General features: G+C 44.9%; 1 protein-coding gene across 1 annotated transcript in view; it reads left to right on the top strand.

The window, feature by feature from the left end:
• The window catches only part of ALG13 (ALG13 UDP-N-acetylglucosaminyltransferase subunit), a 401,371-nt gene extending 390,079 nt beyond the window's left edge, over positions 1–11,292 (top strand). Inside the window, exon 32 of the mRNA XM_040325249.1 lies at positions 10,631–11,292. The gene's annotated coding sequence lies outside the window, so the exon portion shown is untranslated. The remainder of the gene's footprint in view (positions 1–10,630) is intronic.
• Positions 11,293–13,139: the final 1,847 nt, after the last annotated feature.

Below are 13,139 nucleotides of genomic sequence, written 5' to 3'. Positions count from 1 at the left end.
CCTGGCCTGAAAGTCTGACCATCAATGTCTACTTGTAGTCGTTGTTTCCCCTTTACTATATTTACAGATGTGGCCCATGTCAGTGCTATCCTTTTGTATCAATAACCCCTCTACTCCCCTTTTCTTTTCTTTTTTTTTTTCTTTTTGCGCTTCAGCTTTCTCTTCCTTCCCTTTTCTATTCCCCACCTTTTTCTTGATCCTGTTTGTAATACTTGGGCTCATCCTTAGGGCACTTTCACATCCGCTCATAGATCCCCTGCTGATCAGAGACGACGCATCAGTTTCTGCAGAGCAAACAGACAGAACCAGCTCTACTGTATGGACAGCCAGAATTATATATACTCCACTGCCTGTTTACACTGGCTGCCTCTGATCTGCTTCACCTAAACAGAAGAGGACGGGGTCCCTTTCCATGTGTGTTTTTTTTGTATACCTGTTTTTATACCCACCTGTCCATAGGGATGAATGGACTTACTTTCGGGTTTGCCTGAAAAACGGACAGGTGCACCTGATGGGTACTCTTATGCAAAAGGGGCCTTACTCCTATCCCCAAAAAAGTCAGATTACTTTTAGTAAAATTCTGTTTCTTCACACCCACACTTCTGGGTGATTCCACATAATTACCTGGCATTTTCTTTAGGGCTCTTAGATATGCCCAATTTTTTCTCAATTTCATACCTTATTACGAAATAATATTTATATCTTTGTTACTCTTTGCCCTGATCCTCTGTTATATAAGGTATATCCAGGGATATGAACTCCTTCCCTGCATAAGGGATCTTTCCTGAGATTCTGGGATTATCAAACATCCCCAGCCGGAGTGTAGAGTTAAGTTCTTAATCCTCTCCAATAATGAAGCGTTTTCATGGTAGTTTTCACTTTTCCTTTCAGTTTAGGCCTTCCTTTACAAAGTAATCCCCCCACCGGCAGCCCTACCCAGAGACGGGCAACTTTACTACTAGATTTTGTCATTCTTGATACGATGTGGCCCAACAATATCTCCATCTAGCGCAAGTATCAATTGGCTTGGACAACGCATTCCTCATATATTGTCTAAAGTAGAGTATATGTAAATCTTCCCCTGACGCAATTAATTTTTTGTCAAATCACACTCCATAAAATGTATGGACCTATGGTCACTTCAACATAATGATCCATACATTTTTGATATTAAAGGCCAGAACTAATTTTCTGGCCTCCAGGTTTATTCTTGATCATTACCCTAGGTCAGGGGTCTGCAACCTTTAAGACATAAAGAGCCACTTGGACCAGTTTCCGAAGGAAAAAAAAAACTGGGAGCCGCAAAACCATTGCGACATTTAAAACAAATCTAACGCTGCATATATTGTTTCTTACCTTAATGCTATATACAGGATCGTGCAGTCAGATTCCACCTCCACATTCCATTTGCGGTCCACAGAGATGTGGATTCTTCTGCATGGGAGCCGTTTTTGACCAACCAGGAGCGAACTTCCTATGATAGGCACCGATCCGACCAATTACCATTGCACGTTCTCAAAACGAGGCATGGTCCGCGCGCATGCGCTCTGGAGGTTTAGCTATTCACAAGCTGTTCCCATAAGGAACGCCTCCCAGTCTTTCATGGTGAGGCTTGGTTAGCGCACATGCGCGGTAGGACATCCATCGGCCAGTTTGTTTTTGCAGACATATTCCTGAACCAAAAACGATCCATTTATATTTGTTCAGGCTTTCAGACAGTCTTTTTTTTTATTTATGATTTATGCCCTTATTCATAGTGACTGTTGTTTTTAAGTACACAACAGTCATTGTCACAGTGTTCCTCACTTCCTGTTTTTGGTATGGGATTCATGTTTTCATATTGAGGCTTGGAGTGCAAGCTGTGGCGCCATCTTGGATAGGTGGAAGTGCTGTTTCTCACTGCTGATTGCTGAGGGTGAGTCAGATCTCCACCGATTGGACATGATTGTATTGATTGTACATAAATTGGAGGGGGCTACAGTGGAGAGATACCCCAGACGATGTGCTTTGACCATGAAACGTGTCGGGAGGACTCCACTGCCACCCCATTTGTATACAAGAGCTCTTTTTAACTCCAGCCAAATGTAAGTTTGACAGCTGTGAATAAAAACATAATTTTAATTTTCCAAACGGAATTACGCTATGTGGCCACTCTTTTTTCTTTTCTGCATATATCATTGATACACTGAGCAAACCAGTTTGGGGATTCTATCGCAAGTACAGTTTCCAGTTTGTTGCTACACATTCATCCCATTGAAAGATACGCTGACTGGTTGAGCGCATGACTCCTGCCAAGGATCGTCCATGACATCTGTCATTTAAAGCTTTGTTTGATTTTCGGTGGCATATGTCATCGGAAATCAACGAGTTCCGGTAAGCCTGCATTTTTCTCGGTGGTGGGATTATCACACTGAAGAAGTCACGCATTTGTATCCATTCACCTATTCACTTGATTGACTCTCAGATGTTTATGACCTTTTTTATTTCACAACCAATTTGTCACTACAGTTTTGTGCTTTGGTTACTAAGTTAGAGGTGCAACAGATCACCTTACATCACGTATCAGTCGGCACATTTTTTGTTCCTCCTAGCAGGGGGACCCTTGTATGTTTTATGCACATTATGTTTATTGTTGGTATATGTGTCATATATATATATTTTATGGTATTTGACTTCTGTTACTGTTAGTCATAAGCGCTACACATTCACAATTTTCTGTTTATTCTGCTTTTCTCGAATGAGCCGTGCTAGCAGCTACCATCTACTTTAAATTGGCAGCGCAGGGTATTCACCTTCTTTCCGCACTGCCAAGGTGTTTCCTTGTGTTATCTCGATAAGCTCTTGTACGAGTATTGGGAAAAACCAAAGAATGGACCTCTCCTCCGGTATTGGACCCCCCCCCCCCCCGGTGTACAGACTTAAGGTAACCACGATTCCAGTGGAAGGGGCCCCTGCCTGCAGACAAGAAGGCTGAGGCAATCACCCGATGCCTATACACCAGGGATATGCAATTAGTGGACCTCCAGCTGTTGCAGAACTTCAATTCCCATGAGGCATAGCAAGACTCTGACAGCCACAAGCATGACACTCAGAGGCATGATAGGACTTGTAGTTTTGCAACAGCTGGAGGTCCGCTAATTGCATATCCCTGCTATACACGGTGGTGGGCTTGGCAGTGCGTCCAGCGGTGGCTGGGGCTCTGGTGTCGCAAACTCTGACTGAGTGGGCTAAGATGCTGCTCCGGGGGTTAAAGGCTCGTCGGGCAAATCCGGATGAGGTGGCCTTGGCTGACCAGCTAGTGCAGGGCCTCAAGTTTGTCTGCGAGTCTGACCTGGATACTATTCGTTTGTTGTCCAGGGCTTCAGCCTATGCAGTGGTGTTACGCCGCTTGATCTGGCTAAAGTGTTGGTCGGTGGACCAATCTTCCAAGAAGGCCCTGATGGATTTGCCTTTTAAGGGCGACAGGCTTTTTGGTGCCTCCCTTGATATTATCAAGAATGCCACAGGAGGTAAGAGCACACTGCTCCCGCAATCCAAAAAGAGTCAGGAGCCACGCCGTAGGCAAGGCCCCTCCAACACGAATAAGCATTTATTTTCCTGCGCCCAGTGTAAACGCTCCCAGGCCGACAAAGCGCCTGCTGAGGGTCAGAAACGACCCTGGTTTCGCAAACCCCACATGCCTGTGGCGAGACCTCAGTCCGAATAAAGGTCTGCCCCCACCCATCTCTCCGGTGGGGGGACGTCTGCGCGAATTTGTGACTCGTGGTCGTCCCTGATCTCCGACAGGTGGGTTTGCGAGGTGGTTTCAATTGCTTTGTGAGAGTGCAAAGATTCAGTATGGAGTCCGTTCACTCTGTTGTTGCGGCTCTCTATCCGGTGGACTTTCTGACGTCCTTGGACATCAAGGACGCTTATTTGCATGACCCCATTTTTGCCAGTCATCAGAGCTTTCTGCAGTTGTAGCTCTGTTTGTGGCTCTCCCCTTCGTCTTGGCTTCGGCATCAAGGGTGTTTACCGAAGAGCTGGCTCAGATTTTGGCCCTGTTAAGACAGCGTTGTATCGATATCATGGGCTATTTGGACGACCTGCTCCTGAGGGCTGTATCAAGCTCAGAATTAGAGAAGGGCGTGTCTATAGCCTGTCAGACCCTCCGAGAATTCGGTTGAGTATTGAACACCCAGAAGTCAGTCTTGGTCCCGACAACGCTTGGAATACCTGGGGTTGGTTCTGGATTCTTCAGTGGCGAGGGTGTTTCTCCCGGTGGACAAACTGCCGTCTGTTCGGACGGCAGTGCAGCGACTGACTTCCCAAAGTTGGTCGTCACTCCGTTTTTGCATGCGGGTCCTGGGTCTCATGGTTGCCTCCTTCGAGGCAGTGCCGTATGCTCAATCTTACACTCGAGTGCTGCAGAAGGAGATTGTGCTCAGATGGGACAAGAGTCCTTCGTCCCTGGATCATCAAATCCGAGTGAGCCACCGGGTCAGGTCCTCCCTGGTGTGGTGGCTGACTTCACCGACTCTTCTGTCCGGGAAGTCATTCCTCCCCTTATACTGGGCGGAGATCATGATGGACGCCAGTCTTACTGGCTGGGGGGGTGTCCTGGGGGATCCAGTCGGCCCAGGGTTGCTGGACTCCAGAGGAATCCTGCCTGCTGATCAATGTTCTGGAACTCTGGGCGATCAAGCTTTGCCTTTTCGCGTGGTCTCAGGGACTGCAGGGGCGCCCGGTCAGGATACAATCTGACAACGTCAAGGCGGTGGCATATGTCAATCAAGGGGGAACAATAAGTGCGGCGGCAGCTTCGGAGGTCGCTCACATCCTGAGGTAGGCAGAACCGAGCGTGCCGGCTCTGTCGGCTGTATACATTCTGGGCATAGAAAACTGGCAGGTGGACTACCTGAGTCATCAGATGCTGGACCAGGGAGAATGGTCTCTACACCTGGGTGTGTTTCACCTCATCTGCCAGAGATGGGGCACTCCGGACGTGGATCTCATGGCGTCTAGTCTCAATCGGAAGGTATTGAGGTTCGTGGCCAGATCAAGGGACCCCTGGGCAGACGCGACAGACGCCTTGGTGGCACCGGTATCGGCTGCCTTATGCCTTTCCTTCTCTGAAACTTCGTCCACATTTGCTTCGCAGGGTGGAGGTCGAAGGGATCCCAATGATCCTGGTTTCTACAGATTGGCCTTGGCGTCCCTAGTACGCCGACCTAGTGCGTCTGATGGTAGACGTGCCCTGGCGTATACCGCTGAGAGAGGACCTTCTGTCGAGAGGTCCCATACTTCATCCTGCTTTACAGTCACTGGTTTTAACGACCTAGCTGTTGAAAGCCAGGTGTTGAAGGACCGAGGCCTGTTGGAGTCAGTGATTTCTACCATGTTGAGGGCACAGAAATTCGCTTCCAGGAAAATTTACCATCGCACATGGAAGGCTTACATCTCTCTGTATGAAGAGATGGGGTGGTGTCCGCGTACCTATTTGGTTTCCAGGGTCCTGCTGTTCTTAAAGCGTGTGTGTGTGGACCAAAAGCTTGCTTTAAGCATGATTAAGGGGCAGATTTATGCCTTAGCTGTCTTCTTTCAGAGACTCATGGTGGCTCACTCACTAGTGAGTATGTTTTGTGCAGGGGGTTCGGCATGTGGCCCCTCCAGTCCATCCACCTCTTTCTCCGTGGGACCTGAACCTGGTCCTTTTGGCGCTTCAGAAGCCTCCGTTTGAGAACATTAGGGAGGTTCCCTTGCTGACACTGTCTCAGAAGGTGGTCTTCTTGGTGGCTGATACGTCTGTCAGATGTGTTTCTGAGCTGGCGGCCTTGTCCTGCAAAGCTCCGTTTCTGGTCTTTCACAATGCTGCGTCCGCGGCCTTCCTTTCTCCCTAAGGTCATTTTGGCTTTTCATCTCAATGAGGACATTGTACTTCCGTCCTTGTGTCCTCGTCCGTCACATCCTAAGGAGACTGCGTTGCACTTCTTGGGCGTTGTTCGGGCTCTACAGGTGTACCTGTCAACTACTGCTCTGTTCCGGAGGTCTGTCACTGTTTTTCGGTAGCCGGTCCTAAGAAGGGCCTGGTGGTCTTGTCGTCCACCATTTCTAGGTGTATCAGGCAGATCTTGATCCATGCTTATGCCCTGAAGGGAAGGGCCCCGCCCCCTGTCACGGCGCATTCGACCATGGCAATAGGTGCTTCTTGGGCTTTCCGACACCAAGCGTCCGTTTCCCAGGTGTGTAAGGCGGCAACTTGGTTGTCCGTTCACACTTTCGCAAAATTTTACAAGGTTGATGTGAGTGCATCTTCGGATGCTTCCTTTGGTCACAGGGTTTTGCAGGCGGCTGTTTAAAGGTTGCAACTCCTCCATTGGGGAGCTCTGGTTTCTGTTGGGGTGAAGTCTGTTTTATTTCTGTTCCCGCCCCTCGTTTTTTGGACACTGCTTTGTGATGCCCCACTTTGTGAAGAGAGTGGTGTGTCCGTCCATGAACGAAAGAGAAAAGAGGATTTTTGTACTCCCTGTAAAATCCTTTTCTCTGAGTTAATGGATGGACACAGCACCCACCCCTCCTTTTTTATGATTGTACCGCTTTTTGACTAACTGAACTGCATGGTGCAGGGAGAGGGGTTGTACCTAGAGGGACCGCCCCCGGGGCGGTACTGTATAGTTTTTTAAACATTAACCTGTTTTCTGCCTAGTCCTCTCCTAGTTGAAGGCTGAATACCCACTTTGTCAAGAGAGTGCTGTGTCCGTCCATGAACTCAGAGAAAAAGATTTTACGATGAGTACAAAAATCCTTCTTTTTTTTTTTGCTAGAAAATTATTTAGAACCCCCAAACATAATTTATTTAAGTTGGCCCAATTTATTTTATATTGTGAAAGATGTTACGCCAAGTAACTTGATACCCAACATGTCACGCTTCAAAGTTGCACCCGCTCGTGGAATGGCGACAAACTTTTACCCTTAATCACTTATCCACCGCCCGCTGTCAAATGATGGCAGGAGCAGACCCTATTGTACTGGGTGGACTTCATATGACGTTGCACCCTTTTAAGCCACTAGGGGGCACGCATGCCCGCCGCATCACTGGGGACCCGATGTGCATGCCCGACGGCTGCCATGCCAGCCGGGCACCCGCGATTGCCAAGTAACTGAGCAGGACTGTGGATCTGTGTGTGTAAACACACAGATCCACGTCCTGTCAGGGATGGGGGACCGATGGTGTGTCACTTGTACATAGGGACAACAATCGGTCACCTCCCCCAGTCACTCCCCTCCCCCCCCCCACAGTAAGAATCACTCCTTAGGGAATACATTAACCCTGCCAGTCACATGTATACAGTAATCAATGCATTTTTATAGCAGGGATCGCTGTATAAATGTGAATGGTCCCAAAAATGTGTCCGATGTGTCCGCCGCAATATCGCAGTCACGATAATCTCTGATCGCCGCCATTACTAGTAAAACAAAAAAATTATAAAAATGCTATAAATCTATCTCCTGTTTTCTAGACCCTATAACGTTTGCGCAAACCAATCAATATACTCTTATTGCGATTTATTTATTTTTTACCAAAAGTATGTAGAAGAATACTGAGAATTTTTTAATAAAGAAAAGATATTTATTATAGTAAAATATATTGTGTTTTTTTTTTTTAAAAAAACTTGTCCCTCTTCTTTTGTTTATAGCGCAGTAAATAAAAAACGCATTTCATTTGGGTACAGTGTTGCATGAGCGCGCAATTGTCATTCAAAGTGTGACAGCACTGAAAGCTGAAAAATGGCTTGGGCAGGAAGGGGGTGAAAGTGCCCTGTAGGCAAGTGGTTAAAAATCTCCATAGGTGACGTTTAAGAAAAATCCTACAGATTTTTGAGTTGGAGTAGGTCTAGGGCTAGAATTAATACTCTCGCTCTAAAGATCCCAGCGATACCTCACATGTTTGAAAGCAGTTTTCATATGCGGGCACTGCTCACATATGCGTTCGCTTCTGCGCGCAAGCTTGTACAAATAAAAATTTGGGTCACTTTTATTCCTATTACAAGGAATAGCGCATCCAAATGCCTTGAATGTTCCAACTCCTGAAAATTAGTGATGTCATTTTGTGTTTAAACATACCATGTAATTGGCTAATTACCTGGGACATATGAGTGGTTGTTATGGTCTTTATTGCTTTTTTGAGCTTGGTCAGATTAGTTTGCTGCCCAATTTGATGGCAAGTCCCTAACTCCTCCATTTCTCTGCTTTGTGGTGGTCTGTTCTTGCCAACTTCTTATCTCTGTTTTTGGGTTGGTTATATTGTTTTGCATTAATGGAGAGGTTTGGAGTCATCTTGTTGTGTTCACCTAAGAATGGCTTGTGCCAGATCAAATATCTCTCTCTCCCTCTCTCTCGTGTAGATATATCTATCGGTGAAAATAAAAAGTCTACACACTCCTGTTAACATGTCAGGTTTCTGTGATGAGATAGATAATTTCAGAACTTTTTTTCACCTTTTTTAATGTGACCTATAAACTGTACAACTCAGTTGAACAGCAAACTGGAATCTTTTAGGTGGAGGAAAGTAAAAATAAAAAGCTAAAAATATGGTTGCATATGTGTGCACACGCAGCACTGGAGTAGAAACATCCAGAGCCACCGTGTACAGGCGTGTGCAGGAAATGGGCTACAGGTGCCGCATTCCCCAGGTCAAGCCACTTTTGAACCAGAAACAGCGGCAGAAGCGCCTGACCTGGGCTACAGAGAAGCAACACTCGACTGTTGCTCAGTGGTCCAAAGTACTTTTTTCGGATGAAAGCAAATTTTGCATGTCATTCGGTAATCAAGGTGCCAGAGTCTGGAGGAAGACTGGGGAGAGGGAAATGCCAAAATGCCTGAAGTCCAGTGTCAAGTACCCACAGTCAGTGATGGTCTGCCATGTCAGCTGCTGGTGTTGGTCCCTGTGTTTTATCAAGGGCAGGGTGAATGCAGCTAGTTATCAGGAGATTTTGGAGCACTTCATGCTTCCATCTGCTGAAAAGCTTTATGGAGATGATTTCATTTTTCAGCACAACCTGGCACCTGCTCACCGTGCCAAAACCACTGGTAAATGGTTTACTGACCATGGTATTACTGTGCTCAATTGGCCTGCCAACTCTCCTGACCTGAACCCCATAGAGAATCTGTGGGATATTGGGAAGAGAAAGATGAGAGACGCAAGACCCAACACTCTGGATGAGCTTAAGGCCGCTACCGAAGCATCCTGGGCCTCCATAACACCTCAGCAGTGCCACAGGCTGATTGCCTCCATGCCACGCCGCATTGAAGCAGTCATTTCTGCAAAAGGATTCCCGACCAAGTATTGAGTGCATAACTCAACATAATTATTTGAAGGTTGACTTTTTTAAATTAAAAACAAGTTTCTTTTATTGGTCGGATGAAATATGCTAATTTTTTGAGATAGGAATTTTGGGTTTTCATGAGCTGTATGCCAAAATCATCAAAATTAAAACAATAAAAAGGCTTGAACTACTTCAGTTGTGTGTAATGAATCTAAAATATATGAAAGTCTTAATGTTTATCAGTACATTACAGAAAATAATGAACTTTATCACAATATGCTAATTTTTTGAGAACCACCTGTATACAATATAATTTTGGTTATTGGTGCATTGGAGTTTTTGAATTCTGAATACAGCTACATCCCCAGTTATAGAAGGTGTGCACATTTATGCAACCACATTATTTAAGTTTTTTTTATTTTTGTTTGTCTTTCAATTGAGTTGTACAGTTTATAGGTCACATTAAAGATGGAAAAATGTTCTACATTTCTTTGTCTTTGTCTAGCTCATGTTAATTTATGTTCTGGTTACCTCCTATTTAAACTGTATATTTAGATCTCGGAAGAATGGAGGCAGGTAAGTGTTAGAAGGGGTATCTAAAAGTACAGCTATCCTTAACCGTTTTAAAGACACAGCTGTTTCCCTGAATATCCAGGGTGCACTGCTATGCAAATATCAATCAGTTTTTTTTTTTGGTTGAGAGCTTCCATCTCAATGCTGGTTATTAAGGCTGCTTATCATAGCATCAAGCCAATAGTGAGGTGTTGTAGGGGGCAGGGCTAGGCTGCCTATAGTGAGTCCTGGCCAATATGTGTTTCATAGCGCACTCCAGGATTAAATTAAACTCAGGAGATGTACCAATTATTAAACCAGGTATGCAAGCATCTGGAGATTGCCACAGTATGCCAGTGTAAAATTTTTTCTTTATGGTGGGTACAGGTTTGCTTTATTAAGTACACAGCATACAGTAGTTTTTTAAATGTCACACAATAAAGCTTATTATCTGTGCAATGAAACAGCCCTCACCCACTCTTTGAATTTTTAGCTTGTTCTTTTTGTACAATTGAACACTCTTCTGAATTCCAAAGAGATGTCTGACAGGGCAGGTCATACCACAACATGATTACCTTTTCGCTTACTGAATTAATTATCTGAGGAACAAAATTGAGCTACATTAATCAATCTCTTATATTCTTTATCTTATGGTTGCATATTAAATGCACATTATTGTAATGTCAGTTTGATGAGTAAATAGTCATTGTTAATTCTTATTGTGGAAGTTTTAGTCAGTTTCAGTGTTGCATAATTATTTTTTTTTCTTACAGGTTTTGAGTATTTCTGGTTTCAAAACTGTAGCTGATTCTTCTACTGCGGACCAGAAAAAGGTTATGTCGTACACTTTAGCCTTTGGACTAAATTGTTGGAAAGAGCTGGATTTAGAATAAATGCAACCTCCATTTTTACTGTGAAGAACTAAATGAAAGTTCTTAGTTTAATGGCTTTTTGTTTTACTTCAATAGCCAACTTCAATAACCATCACCATTAAGATTCCAAACCTGTTTCTTAACAATATCCTGCAACTGTTGATGGCCCTCAGATTCAGTACTCTAAAAAGGACTTTCTATCTTGGCATGTCTGCATCAACGCTCCTCATCGAACAGGACATGAGAGTTCACCAGTTGATAATTCACAGCATTACTTGCTCCATATGCAAACTGTTGTGCAGAATTCCAAAACAAAGTTGGATACAATTTCTAAAACTCAAAACTGCAATAGTATAATTTAAACTTTTTCTTTTACCTCTCTGCATTATAGTACTAAAGCAATGCTTGTCAACATGTGTATTACCATTCAACGGGTGTGTTTTGTTTGTGGTTTCTGTTTTGTTATGTGGGTATTTATGTAATTGGTGTATCACAATTGCACTAAAGGTGATTCTAATTGGTGTTCTTTCACTAGCACAATAAATAAGTAAGCATAAAAACCTTGCTAGATGCAGAATGTTTTTTTTTTTTTTTTTACACTGGCCCATCATAATGAAGATGATGATTTTGGAAGAAACATATTTGGCCAAAACATTTAAAATAAGAATTTTTGTTGTCCGGGGAATATATATATATATATATATATATATATATATATATATATATATATATATATATATTCTGTGTGTGTGTGTGTGTGCAGCCTGACTTGTGCCAATGAAATGTGACCTTACCAGTCCCATAAATGCAGCTTTACCTGTGCCACAAATGCAGTCGGGTCATCACATCTGCCTGGCAGAAGACAGCCCGAGGAGCGGCCACCACAGCCATACTCCATTCGGCTGCTCTGTCTTCTGTCTGAGTGACAGGCCCAGTGAGAGATCACCCCCAGCTCACGGGGGCATGGGATATCTGTCACTCTCCTCATTTCACCAGTAACATGGCGGGGGGGGGCAATGCCTGGTCAGTATTTGCTCCATAGGACGCTGAGACATTCCCCCCCATATTTCTGGGGGAAAAAGTGTGTCTTATGGAGTGAAAAATATGGTAGTCTAGCATTTTGATTATTTTTTTCTAATGAGAGGTTTGGTCACTGCACAATGGGCTTTCAGTCTAAATTCTCGAACAGCGAGACACTGTTTGACGTGACAGATCCTTACTCTGTTCAGCGCTGAACTGGGGAGCAATCGTAGCTGCAGTGTATAACCTATTGCCCATTGAGATTCTCCTCGTTATCCTGTTCTCTTGCATTTCTTTTGTGGATGACCAGCCGCCTTGGGGGACTTGAATGAGTTTGTGACATTGTACACAGTTTGTGAACACTGATGTCAGAGGAAAAAATAGAGACCTGGAGCTGGATATCCGCAGGGGCCAGGTAACTCTCCTGGGAGACGTTAAGTGTTGCAGGTGTAAATGTCAAGTGATGTAATATATTGTATTGTTTTTGTATTGTGTTTTCAGACAAAAGTTGTACTGGTTAAATGAAAATCATATGATCCGGTATCGTACGAGAACATTTTTTGTTTGTCCCTTCAGGTTATTTTGGACGAAAGCTGTGTACTAGCGATCAGATATTCGTATGATCGATTCAAAAGCGGTATTTTTTGTACGATTTTCTGATTGTGTGTACGGTCCTTTAGTCCGCTGGTAAAATCAGATCTGTCCACCAAGTTATTTTAACTACTGTAGATGAATTCAAGTAAAGTGATATGGACACGACAGACACATCCAACCACTGATGCCGACAAGATAGTGTTCTGAAGGTTATCAACAAGTGATCCACAAAGAATGTCCCACAAGAATGTATTAAGTGGAAAGTAACGACACCCAGCCCGATGAAGTGACCCCCCCTACGCCGAAAAACCGACGTAGGGGGTCCCCCCACAATCCATACCAGACCCGTATCCAAAGCACGCCGCCTGGCCGGTCAGGAAAGGAGTGGGGGCGAGCGAGTGCCCCCCTCCTGAGCCGTACCGGACAGCATGCCCTCAACATGGGGGATTAGGTGCTCTGGAGCAGAGGGGCGCACTGCGGCCCCCCCCCACCCCAGAACACCCTGTCCCCATGTTGATGAGGACAGGGCCCCTTCCCGACAACCCTGGCCGTTGGTTGTCGGGGTATGTTGGTGGGAGGCTTATCGGAATCTGGGAGCCCCCTTTAATAAGGGGGCCCCCAGATACCGGCCCCCCACCCTAAGTGAATGAGTATGGGGTACATCGTACCCCTACCCATTCACCTGCAAGCAAAGTTTAAACACAAATAAACAACACAGGGTATTAAAATATTTTATTAGTCTGCTCCGGGGCCCCCCCTCTCTTCTTTAGCTCTTTCATGAGGGGGGGCTTGCTTC

The sequence above is a fragment of the Rana temporaria genome, chromosome 9 (assembly GCF_905171775.1).
Source record: "Rana temporaria chromosome 9, aRanTem1.1, whole genome shotgun sequence".
Classification (NCBI taxonomy): Eukaryota; Metazoa; Chordata; class Amphibia; order Anura; family Ranidae; genus Rana; species Rana temporaria.
The sequence above is the reverse complement of the archived record's forward strand: the minus strand, read 5'-3'. Positions and strand labels throughout refer to the sequence as shown.